The sequence below is a fragment of the Amia ocellicauda genome, chromosome 12, assembly GCF_036373705.1.
Source record: "Amia ocellicauda isolate fAmiCal2 chromosome 12, fAmiCal2.hap1, whole genome shotgun sequence".
Taxonomy (NCBI): Eukaryota; Metazoa; Chordata; class Actinopteri; order Amiiformes; family Amiidae; genus Amia; species Amia ocellicauda.
Genome location: NC_089861.1, coordinates 5,912,586 through 5,926,757, shown reverse-complemented (window position 1 = coordinate 5,926,757; position 14,172 = coordinate 5,912,586).

Here is a 14,172-nt window from a genome sequence, read left to right as displayed (position 1 = left end):
ATTCAGAAGCTTAGCTGGGCTGTATTGCAAATGCATCCATTTTGTGTGATTCACATGTCAAATTTTGGCAGGTAAATATATTTAAATGGCGGTCCTAAACATACTGATATTTCTTACATAGATAATGCAATGAGTTCCATTCACTATAAATGAGGGCACTGCCACTTTAAGCTCAGCTAATGCTCATCAATGCATTTTTTAACAAAAGGGTATAAAGATGAAATTTCCATTGAATGATTCTCTTCTCTCAGGGAGGCGAGCAATTTATTGCTGAAACATTTCTCCCCACAGAATAATACCAGAGAAGCATTTTTGCTCCTTATATTTCATTCACTGTATTTTATGATCATATATCCTATATTACAAGTCGCTGACTTATTTTCAGTGTAACATAAGGTGTCGTAAGCAATAACCAGCAGGTGACAATTTCACTGTGGTTTTGTGAAGTGAATTATTTAATACTGATACTTGTAGTTTTTCGAACAAACTAGCTCAGTGGACACATTTATTTTTTTCCTGCCTATACAGGAATAAGGTGTATGTTTTATGATACCACTACAATGTCTGTAACAAAAATCAATAATCATTTTAATTGAGACAAATGGGTAAATGATGATATCATCCATACAGTTTAATATCAGCTTTGTTCAGTTTATAGTTCAGAAGAATACACTTTATAGATAGACTGTATTTAGAAAATTATACAAAACCTCTGATTTATTTTGGAGGAAGTGAAACGAAGTACTAGAGCACAAAGCTAGGTTGTGGCACAAAAGCAATGTACATATTAGTGAAATGTGGTCGAGAGGTGTCGATTGGTCACGTAGAATGATCTCTACAGCTCGTGTCCATTTCGATAAAGGAAAACGACTCCCATCATTGAAACATGAAATACGAAGGGTCTAATCATTGTAAACGTACTGTAAATATGACGAGCCCCATTCCCGATAAACACCACTTCACTTCACAGTACATCACAGGGAAGACTCACCAAGAATGTGTTGAGTTGACAAGAAAATACATGAGACATACTAAGGATACAAAACTGAGTGTTATTGTGTGGAGGCCCAGAGCAAACGCAAAACAAGCAGGAGAAAAAAAAAAACATTACGTTTTAATTTAATCTGTATAATCTTTTGCATGATGGATGCCTGGGTTATACTTCATGATTATTTAATTAGAAAATCTGTAATTACTGTACCCCTTTCTGCGTGCTTCAGGCAATGTAAGGATGCCAGTGTTAACAACATTAAAGTCAGCTGTTGGTGGCCGTCAGTCAGACTTTTCTGGTCACAGACCGCATACTGTTAAAAAGTGCCACTTGTGGCTCATTTGCTCAGAACTATCCAGAATCTTTAAAAGTAACATCAGTGGAATGTCAATCAGACATTATTAGTGACACAAAAAAGAGGAAAGAACTGCTGAGACATGAACTTACATGTAACCTAGATTTCATAATGAATTACACCCCATCTGCTGCTGGAAAGCAGAATACGCAGGTTCAAAGCACATTCAATATGTTTTAAAGGCATCTTTGTTCTCACCCCTCTTCTAAATATATACATACATGAAAATGAGCTAAATGAGAACCTCTTAAGGATGGTGTCCTGAAAAAACCTCTCATCATATGCTGTTCTACCTTTAATTTTAATTCACAAGAATAGCAAGGAGTCACCATACATGATATGTTCATGAATAAGAGAAACGATATTGCAAATAGAATATTTTCTTATTCTGACTATATTTTTTTCAAACTTCAATTAATCCAGCATGAAATGTCACCATAAAACAAGAGGAACTCTAATGTTGTGCTAATTTTGACATTTTATTAAAACTAAAATGAACTACTCCAGTTGATAATCAATTTCTCATCACTACAGCTGACAAACTGGTGGGAGTGATTTAATCCGACAGCAAAAGAAAGATATCTGCAGCAGTCATACAAATCTTAAAGTGAAACAGATAATTGTAATACCCTTGATTATACCACATCCAGCAATTAGAAAGTCAAAACAACTAAATTAAAAGCAACAATTATAAAGCCAAAACCTGTTTTAATGGTGAACTGAAAACAATAATTGCCAGGTATGTTCATTGAAAGTATCAAACTGTGCTTATATCTTGATTCACAAATGCACTGCTAGACACCAAATGAAAAGCAGGATCCCAAAGCAGAAGGGTGAATTGATTGCTGACCAAACTATTCATATTCATGGTACAAAAATTAATCAGTGACTTCTTAAACAGGGAACAGGATACCTTAGCAGTCTTAGTATATTGTATATATAGATATAAATATGCTACATTATCATATGTAATGGGACGATCCTATTTCTGCTGATAACTGTAGCAGAAGTGTAAAAGGAGAGCCAGTGTGACAGAAATAATGGAGACAGATTCAAGGAAGAGCAGCTACTTTTGACTGAAAACTTCAGTTTTGTTAAGTAAACGCATAGATGTTCGTGTAGATCTGAAAAACATGTTGAAATCAGTCTAAATTCGTAATACTTGTGCCATGAACACATAACGGTTGCTATATTTGGACCGCAGCTGATGCCAAAAGCAATGGATATTCATGATGAGGGCTTGTGTATCTGCCAACACATTAAGGTCACAATGATCGGATTGTGACAAAGTGGTTTCATGTGGGTAGACTGAGGAAATGTCCAGTGTGCAGATACCAATACATGTAACAATTGTTGGCGGTTCTGCTATTGATATATTCAATATTGATGGTCATTCTCTACCTTTTTATGTATCTGTATCAAAGAATAATGTGTACATCTTCATCTTGCTGGGGGGGGGGGGTATTATTTATGTCTATAACAAATAAAAAAGACAAAGAACATAATTACTTTAAAAAAATGCAGTTCACTGTGAATTCAGTGTAATTACAACATCTTCTGAACGACCAGATTAAGTCACCAATTGTAAAGTGAAGTTAATTAATCACCTTGAGAATATGAAGTATAATAACATCTTCTGTGCCCAGCAGGGGGTGACAGTGTAGGTGAAACGGAGCTCAATTATTAATGTTAAAACTGCTGCTAACAGATTGGAACGAGCAAGACGTAAAATGGTGGAGTCTCTGGCAAACAAATGGCATGATATAAACAGGGGAAAAAGATTTTACATTTTTATTTTCCCCCTTTTGTGCATTATCATCAAGATGGCTGATACGTTCTGAATGAATGAACAACTGAGATGAATAAATAAATAGCTCTAGAAATCTTCAGTAGGATGCTTTACCTTGCAGGGAATATTATCCTTGGCTTTTGATACCAGTCCTGCTGCAGGGAAAGACTTTCAAAGCTCACAGTGCTGAAAAATTGCCAAGCTCTCAAAGACCCCCTGCCGTGCACGTCAAACTAAGAAATCTCTCTGAACTTGCAGAATTAAATTCATCTCCCTATCTCTACAGCCTCTCCTTGTGCTGGCAAGCTTCGTCCTTGTTTTTTAAGAGCCTCCATGATAAAAAAAGGCAATAAAGCCCGCAGCATCTTTATTCTCTAACAGTATATAATTGGAATTCTTTTGTAACATTTAATGAAAAAATATGAATTTTAAGAAGCTTAACTTAAAGTGAGGTTGCAGGGAAAAAAAATGAATGCAGGTGTTGCAATCATTTTAGCCCAGGCACATTTAGAAATAGGTGACAATAAAATAGCTGAAAGGTCAAGGCACAATCTTACATAAGCGTCTTTTATTTTGAAGCTAGACTGGTGAAAATCAGAAATGCAAAACATCAGCAGGGTGCTTGCTTTCAAATATATTGATTACTGTGAGACTGCCATTACAAACATTACTAGTAAGTAAACTATACATTCATGAAAAGAGAATTCACTAATTCAATAATTACAAAAAACATCCCTAATATAGAGTTCCCTTTCTGTCAAAATAAGTTACATTTTATGAGTAAGAAAAACGCTTGTAATGTGCATTCTGCCTTTTAAAATATATACTTCATTTCTGTTGCCAAAAAAAAAGCATAGGAAATAGATCCTCATTGCACATGTAACAGTTGATGAACGTAACTTGAAGCTTCTTTGCACGTTCAAAATAACAAGGCGATCTGATACTCTCTTCTATGTATATTTTTGTATCTTTGTCGGTTGGCGCTTGCTGTATAACATTGTGATTCCAGCAGTGGTTTATGAAGTTACGCTCGCTTTCAAAAACATAAATGCATGCATTGTGGTGTTTTTTTAAAAGAAAGATATTGTGCGGAGAGCAAGGTTACGTGCACGTGTGCGGCTCACCCCGGCCGTGTTATCTTCAGGTGAGGCACACGCACACCATTGTTTTGCGTTACCTTCAGATTGAGAAGCAGAGGCGTTGAGAGTAGCATTACAAATAATTATAAAAATACCTTAAAGTTCTAAATGGTCTCTGGTCGGCTTTGTAGCGCTTATGTTTCATGCAAACGTGGGATATCATTTTTTCTTTTTAAATGCAATAAAGAAACGATACGGTTATATTCTTATGTCATGACCCAGATCAAGTAGATTGATGCCTATTAGTTGCAGAGGTCGGCGCAGAGTTTAGAGGGGACGAGTGAGCCCGTCTCCTTTGTGTACATGAGCTTGTTCAGTAATGTAGTGCAATCTCAAGAGCGCACAAATCCCCAGCACTCAGGGCCCAGTCTCCTCGTGCGTTTGATTTTTGGGTCGTTCACCTTGGGCATTCACAGATGCGTCTGACTGCATATGCTACAAATATGACAAGTTATTTCAACTGTATATAGAGTAATTTATTTCAGAATGGCCCCAGCACTTTGCATCAGTGAACAATGTCAATTTGTGCATACATACATATATATCACAATGCATTACATGAAATAGGAATGCTTTTATTTCGTAGCTCAGGTTTTCTGAAGTCACTTTGTATGGACTCGATTGCAATACATCATTCATTTAAATGCTTTACAAACAGAATTAATAGGAGCGTCCTGTTTCTGTGAATAATGAATTATATCACAGGTCATGTACGATGTGGCTGTTCCATTTTCTTGTGAATGTCACCATGGCTACTTTTGTTCTGCTTTGGTTGTGTAGAAAAAGTAAAAACAGACCAAACAAAATTGTATTTCAGGCAAAGAAAATTGAGACCTTTGTATTGATTTTTCAAATTTAACAATATAAACTAATTATAATAACTAATATGACATAAAAGTTTGTATTTTCATACATTGTCTGTTCAAATGATCCTGTTTACTGAATTAAATTGGTGGAAAAAGTAGGCACTGACACACATTTTATAATATGCTGAAAAAATATTTGTAAAGGCCTATATACTCACAACATACTTAAACAGAACATTTTTCATTACAATTTATCTGTTTATCCCAGTAAAGCAGTTGAGGAACCCAAGCTGAGAGCTTACAACATTATTTGTATTGCTGCCGTTCACAGTTGTAGTTTTATATGCGTATTTCTAAAAACAAAAAAGAGTATTCAGAGAGGGGATTGAAGAGAAGCAATGCCACTGAAGGCGTAGGTCTGCTCAGGTTTCCCTTTGTTTCAGAGATGATAAATCAAAGAGATGCAAGGCTGTGTTGCTTAATTCAGTTGCTCATCTTTTTTGACCTCTGTTATAGTTATTTCATTACTGGATTAATCTTGAATGCAATAATTAAATTGGGGGAAATAATATCATAATAATAATCATAATAAAAAATAAACAATTAGGTCAGTTTTCCTGCGTAAGGCTTATTATATTGTATTTATTTATTTAGTGTTGAAACAATGTACCCAATTTAAAACCAAATGTAAATTTAAAAGGAAGAAAAACACCATTATGTTGTGAACAAACACTACTTCAGTTTCCCTCTGTTAATAATATGTCTTTTGTTTCATGTTAGGCAGGAAATTCAGTTTTTTTTAATTAAAATAAGGGTTGTTGTTTTTTTTCAACAGTCAACAGATCTAATATTGACAAAGCCTCACACAGACAAAAATGTAGCAATTTAATGTAGTTCTGTTACTGTTACCTAATCTTCTTCAGCTACAAAGGCACAGCCACATTTAATTTGAAACATAACCCACATAATTCAAAGCAAATACAACAACACTTCAAAGTTAGCTTTTGTAAATTACTGTTGATGTTCCACAGACAAATTCCTCAAGGTACTTATCTCAAACACCGCACACTCTCTTGTGTTTGACATCTTCAGAATTTACTCAGTCCCTTATCATATTCCTGCTCAGTCAGTCTTCTTTCCAATCCTAACCTTCCGAACTTCCTTCCCTTATTACAGATTTCATGATTTATTAGCACCAATAGCAAGTGAGACAGCTGCGAGATTAGCATTGTAACTTAGCCCAGATCACCCTCGGAGAAGAGAATCCTGAAGTGTATTGTCACAAAGAAGCTGAATCTCAATGTTTTATTCATTTCAGATAGAAACAACACAGTTTCACTTTTGTGTAAAAAAAAAAAAATATATATATATATATATATTAAAAAAATGTTATGGAAAAAAGTTTATAAATGTGTTAGCTTGCAACATTCTAGTGGTATCATCCTTTATGAATAAACTATGAACTTTATAATTCACCACCTATTAGGAAAGTGTGAGCTTGAATGTTTACCTTGATTATAAATAAATGCATAAATAAACAAATGCTGCGAGACAACGGACACTCTTTTGATTAAACATGTTCAAAGGCAAAGACTCTGTGTTCCAGAGAAACAGACGCAGAGTGCTGTGATTGTGAAATAGTACTGGGGCTGTTGTTATACATACGATCTATTATAATTTAGTTTGAAAAAATAAATAATCCGTTTATTATTTTGTGCAAACACCTGAGAAATGTTTTACTGTATTAAGGGAAACTAATTGCAGATTCCAAATGTAAATGTAAGCAGACACACAAACAATGAAAAGTAATATTTTTGTATATTCAAAATAACTAACTGACGACATGAATAAATGTTAACTGGCTTCCCATAATATCTCGTTTTAATTATTGTCATTGTTATGATCCTTCCATTGTCACCTTTTGAGTCTGTGTTCCTTAGAATATTAGAACAGGTCTTGGTCTATTGTTCCTTTATTTAACACTATGGAAAAAGTCTGTGCAGATGGTAACTTAAAACTACAACCTGTAATGAGCCATTTGAATCAATTCAGTTGAAGAGAGACTTCAATGTCATCTGGTTGTCATACTTTATTGTACCATTCAATTGACAAGACTGTAGTCTGGCTTAGTCCAAGTCAATATGGGAGGTTACAACCATAAACTATTGGCTGGGGTATACATGTACTGCACTGCACTTTGACGATAATCGTGTTGACTAGATAAATGCCAGAGAGTTTATAAATAGTCAACATATTTCAGCAATCCTTAGATGCCATTTATCTTACCTTTCCACTTAATATACAATTTTCTCTACATGTGTATATGTACTCAATATCTCAAAGAGGTTCAAGTTAATTTGTCAATCTTTAAAAAAATAAGTCCTACCACCCCATCTCTGAAACTTTAAATTCACATGTTTGTGTTTGGAATCAGCTCTGGTTTTGAATAGTTTAAGATATATATATATATATATATATATATATATATATATATATACACTCACCTAAAAGATTATTAGGAACACCATACTAATACTGTGTTTGACGCCCTTTCGCCTTCAGAACTGCCTTAATTCTACGTGGCATTGATTCAACAAGGTGCTGAAAGCATTCTTTAGAAATGTTGGCCCATATTGATAGGATAGCATCTTGCAGTTGATGGAGATTTGTGGGATGCACATCCAGGGCACGAAGCTCCCGTTCCACCACATCCCAAAGATGCTCTATTGGGTTGAGATCTGGTGACTGTGGGGGCCAGTTTAGTACAGTGAACTCATTGTCATGTTCAAGAAACCAATTTGAAATGATTCGACCTTTGTGACATGGTGCATTATCCTGCTGGAAGTAGCCATCAGAGGATGGGTACATGGTGGTCATAAAGGGATGGACATGGTCAGAAACAATGCTCAGGTAGGCCGTGGCATTCAAACGATGCCCAATTGGCACTAAGGGGCCTAAAGTGTGCCAAGAAAACATCCCCCACACCATTACACCACCACCACCAGCCTGCACAGTGGTAACAAGGCATGATGGATCTATGTTCTCATTCTGATTACGCCAAATTCGGACTCTACCATCTGAATGTCTCAACAGAAATCGAGACTCATCAGACCAGGCAACATTTTTCCAGTCTTCAACTGTCCAATTTTGGTGAGCTTGTGCAAATTGTAGCCTCTTTTTCCTATTTGTAGTGGAGATGAGTGGTACCCGGTGGGGTCTTCTGCTGTTGTAGCCCATCCGCCTCAAGGTTGTACGTGTTGTGGCTTCACAAATGCTTTGCTGCATACCTCGGTTGTAACGAGTGGTTATTTCAGTCAAAGTTGCTCTTCTGTCAGCTTGAATCAGTCGGCCCATTCTCCTCTGACTTCTAGCATCAACAAGGCATTTTCGCCCACAGGACTGCCGCATACTGGATGTTTTTCCCTTTTCACACCATTCTTTGTAAACCCTAGAAATGGTTGTGCGTGAAAATCCCAGTAACTGAGCAGATTGTGAAATACTCAGACCGGCCCGTCTGGCACCAACAACCATGCCACGCTCAAAATTGCTTAAATCACCTTTCTTTCCCATTCAGACATTCAGTTTGGAGTTCAGGAGATTGTCTTGACCAGGACCACACCCCTAAATGCATTGAAGCAACTGCCATGTGATTGGTTGGTTATTTAATTGCATGAATGAGAAATTGAACAGGTGTTCCTAATAATCCTTTAGGTGAGTGTATATATATATATATATATATATATATATATATATATATATAAGTATACTTATATATACAGTGCCTTTAAAAAGTCTACACCCCCTTGAACTTGTTTCACATTTTCTGTATCAGTGCCTCAGAGTTTCATGCATTTAAATGAGGATTTTGTTTCTGTTATCTACAAACTGTACTCCACACTGTTAAGGGGGGAACCATAATTGGCAATATATTTTAAAAATACAAATCTGAAATTGGATAAGTCTCCACCCCCTCGAGTTAATACTTAGTGGAAGCACCTTTGGCAGCACTTACAGCTGTGAGTGTCTTGGTGTGCAAAGTTGGGTTTCTACCAACTTTGCACACCTAGATTTCACAATATTTTCAATTCTTCTTTACAAAACTTTTCTTTGCTAATTGTGATCTATTCTTACCGATTGTTATCCACATTACATTTTTACAATTTCAAAGGAACCCATACTTATAAAGATGATATGATGTGCAGGGTTGCAGTCACAATGTTCCTTTCTCATGTTCGAGTCAGATTAAATACAAATATTCTTCACCCTGTAAAACCTCAGTTCCCAGCTCCATGCTTAATAAATTATACAGCACTTGTCAACTGGACTGTTTCATCCACTCTTCTGATAGAGAACATTTCTTTCCTGCATTTTTCCCCCAGCAATGAATAGCAGATAACTGAAAGGAAGTGACCTTTTTAGTTATCTTCAGAAGTGTATTTTTTCATCATTTGAAAAATGATCCTGCACTGCATACCACACGAACGTGAAAGGCTATCATCCAGTGCAAGTCACGCTCTGCACAGTATTAGCTTTATTTAAGAAAGAAATACATTCACAAACTACACTGTATGCCCGATGCCAACCAATGTGTTTAAATGAGCCGCAGATTTCGCAGTTGCTTTTTAATTCCAAAATCAAAAGTCTTATAAGCTATGAAAATGTATCGTAGTATTTCTAAAGTAACCTTCTAGACACTTCTAATCAAATTCCTAAAACAAACAGACTGATCTTATTTCCATTCAGTCTACTACTGCTGTTTTTTTACACATCATAGTAAAGATCTGTGTCTTTCTGTCAGGATTTGACTTGGCGTCTCATGGAAACAGAGCAAAGTATCCATACTAACACGTGGGATTCATTTTCTGTACAATGTGCTGTAAACATAGTGTATGATCAGGAAGCCAACCTCCCACAGTATCTACACTCAGTACCTCCTGATAAGTCACATGTTTGTTATAAATGTAATGTTGTCTCTATCACTTTATATCACTGACATGGAAACTCATTATTCATTATAGCTTTGAATGGTCAATTTTAAGATTGAAATTTCAAATGGCAGGCTAACACCTCAGCTTAAAGTAAAGACTGTTACTGGCATTCTCTTTTATACAACCCTTTATACAAATAAGAACCATTTTGTGAATGAAAAAATATTATTAACTTAATATTAAGTTTTTTTATCATATATACTAAAATAGACATGATGCCAGGGTCATATAAAAGACACTCAAACTTTGACCCAGGTCTAATCTGAAATGTTGATAATTACATGAAAAAGTGTCAATCTGATTTAGACAAGTATTTCAAATGATAACCTTTAAATGCCATGCATGGTTTTGCATTAGTGGATATTAGCTGACATATTTTGTATGTCCATCACAGTTATCTGATAATGAATTAAGCATTTACAATTAAATACAATGCACTGAACCAGAGCCTTGGGCAATAAGCTAATCATATATGATATATATATATATACAGTGAGGGAAAAAAGTATTTGATCCCCTGCTGATTTTGTACGTTTGCCCACTGACAAAGAAATGATCAGTCTATAATTTAAATGGTAGATGTACACTCACCTAAAAGATTATTAGGAACACCATACTAATACTGTGTTTGACGCCCTTTCGCCTTCAGAACTGCCTTAATTCTACGTGGCATTGATTCAACAAGGTGCTGAAAGCATTCTTTAGAAATGTTGGCCCATATTGATAGGATAGCATCTTGCAGTTGATGGAGATTTGTGGGATGCACATCCAGGGCACGAAGCTCCCGTTCCACCACATCCCAAAGATGCTCTATTGGGTTGAGATCTGGTGACTGTGGGGGCCAGTTTAGTACAGTGAACTCATTGTCATGTTCAAGAAACCAATTTGAAATGATTCGACCTTTGTGACATGGTGCATTATCCTGCTGGAAGTAGCCATCAGAGGATGGGTACATGGTGGTCATAAAGGGATGGACATGGTCAGAAACAATGCTCAGGTAGGCCGTGGCATTCAAACGATGCCCAATTGGCACTAAGGGGCCTAAAGTGTGCCAAGAAAACATCCCCCACACCATTACACCACCACCACCAGCCTGCACAGTGGTAACAAGGCATGATGGATCTATGTTCTCATTCTGATTACGCCAAATTCGGACTCTACCATCTGAATGTCTCAACAGAAATCGAGACTCATCAGACCAGGCAACATTTTTCCAGTCTTCAACTGTCCAATTTTGGTGAGCTTGTGCAAATTGTAGCCTCTTTTTCCTATTTGTAGTGGAGATGAGTGGTACCCGGTGGGGTCTTCTGCTGTTGTAGCCCATCCGCCTCAAGGTTGTACGTGTTGTGGCTTCACAAATGCTTTGCTGCATACCTCGGTTGTAACGAGTGGTTATTTCAGTCAAAGTTGCTCTTCTGTCAGCTTGAATCAGTCGGCCCATTCTCCTCTGACTTCTAGCATCAACAAGGCATTTTCGCCCACAGGACTGCCGCATACTGGATGTTTTTCCCTTTTCACACCATTCTTTGTAAACCCTAGAAATGGTTGTGCGTGAAAATCCCAGTAACTGAGCAGATTGTGAAATACTCAGACCGGCCCGTCTGGCACCAACAACCATGCCACGCTCAAAATTGCTTAAATCACCTTTCTTTCCCATTCAGACATTCAGTTTGGAGTTCAGGAGATTGTCTTGACCAGGACCACACCCCTAAATGCATTGAAGCAACTGCCATGTGATTGGTTGGTTATTTAATTGCATGAATGAGAAATTGAACAGGTGTTCCTAATAATCCTTTAGGTGAGTGTATTTTAACAGTGAGAGACAGAACAACAACAACAAAAAACAGAAAAACGCATTTCAAAAAGTTATAATTTGATTTTCATGTTAATGAGGGAAATAAGTATTAAAATTAAAATGATAGACTGATCATTTCTTTGTCAGTGGGCAAATGTACAAAATCAGCAGGGGATCAAATACTTTTTTCCCTCACTGTATATATATATATATAAACTAAACTTAAAGAAGGCTTTGAAGGATTAGCATTCATTTTCTTCCAAAAGAGATACAGGAATGCACTCTTAACTTTCAAAGTGAATTAGCTGTACCTGAAATTAAATTGTTATCTAGACACAGTGAGCTCAGAAAGAATTAATTCTGTGGGGACTGTGATCAATTTTAATAATGTCATCTTGTCAATAGGAAAAAAACTATTTGACAAAGCTTGTACATTTCATTAACATAAATGTTTAGAGACTACAAGCTATTATTAAACAGTTAAGGTACTGACAGAAAGCAATGCATTTGACTTTTTGAAATAAAATTCAATATTGTTTTCATGCCTGCCAAACACTGTTTGTCTCCAGTGACCTTAATAATGCAGACAAATTAGATTTAACAAGGTGTTCATTACGTTGTTCATTATCAGCCCTACCTAATAGATGCTTTAAACCTTTTAGACTAATTTCTTGCAAGCGTTTTCATTTTTTTATGTTAAACTTAAGTCAATAAAACTCATTTCCTACATTTAAGGAAGACAAAGACATTATGTTTTTTCTTTTCCTTTAGTAAGACCCATTTTACACATTGATGTTTTTTTTTCTTTTTCCATTACCGTGAAAGAAATTGTCTAAAGACTTTTAATTGGATTCAGGAAGATGTGTTTCTAAATTGACTTTTCTATCTTTGTAAAAGGCGCATTTTCCTCTTTTCCCCCCTCACCTCATACCAAATTGAACCCAGGAGGGCAGAGGTGGATCTCCTGACAAGACTCACTGGGAACCATTGCATACTAAAAATTCAATTTAGATTTTCAGATTGACTATTTCATTCTAGAGTTCCTGTAATGGCTTGCTTCTCTTCTTTTAATTAACTCTTAACATTAATGTACTGGATACACTCTTACAAGCTGCACATTTCCCCTGTGGTCAACACTTGAGGTTGCAGGACACAGCTTTCATTTCTTTTGTTGATTGCCTAAATGAAACATCTCAGTGGATGTATACCTAACAATACCAAGATAGGAGTCGTGCACTGTTTTACAGGGGAAGATAGCAATGAGAAAGATGTTATTCATACAGAGACAGAATATACACCTCTGATTGTTCCGTGCAAAATATTTCACAATAAAGGGACCATATCTTAGAGTACACGGAGAATGTAATTTCCACTTAGACTTCAAGTCCATTTTGTATGTTTTTGACATTGATATCTGACATACTCGTAAGCAGGTTTATGATCTCCAATTCCAGTTGTTAAGATAATTCAATACTGTAGGTATGCTAGCAATAAAACACATCACTCTGTAGATCCTTTCTCTGAGGTTAGCCTGAGACAAATTCATTCGGACAAACAACATTCATCTTACTTAATAAGGAAAGCAGTTTATAATGTATTGTACTGAAATATGCACTAAATGGTGATCAATATAATGTTTGCATCAATTGCAAAATAAGTATCGCATTCAAGAATTCATAGGTACTGAAATGTACGGTCATAGATATGCTATAAACTGTATTTTTGTACATTTAATTTAAATTACAATTTCAATTTTGTGTTTCAGTTCCCCACAGCGGCATCATTAGGCCTGGGCATCCGGGGATACAGCCCCAAATGTTTTATGAATAGCCCCAGATCTCAAAAATAAGTTGTTGTTTTTCACAAAAATAATAATTACAATAAAAAAATAGCGCCGATCTATCCATCTGTCATTCCGATCATGCATTAAAGCCCTCGAAAATAATATGATATCGTTGATCAAAAACGCAAGTATGTTTTGAGTCCTGTGTGTGTCATTCAAGCAGCAGATCTACTGCACATTACTTGGCACACACGCATTTTGTGTGAGCCGAGAGAGAGAGAGCGCACCGGTTACAGGGCTTGCCATTGTTAGCATCTGGTGGTAGCTAATTCACTAAGGCAAGACTTGAGTTGAAGGGCAGCTATGGATACAAGAAGCTATTTCAAAAAGAAAAAGGATCATGAAGGCAAGGAGGCGCAGGTGAGGCTAGAGGAGGTGGAGGACGAGGACGAGTTATCTCCTGTAGCTGTAGTCAGGATGTGAGAGTGCCACTGCCTCATCTAACGTTACAAGCTCGGGTTGGTGA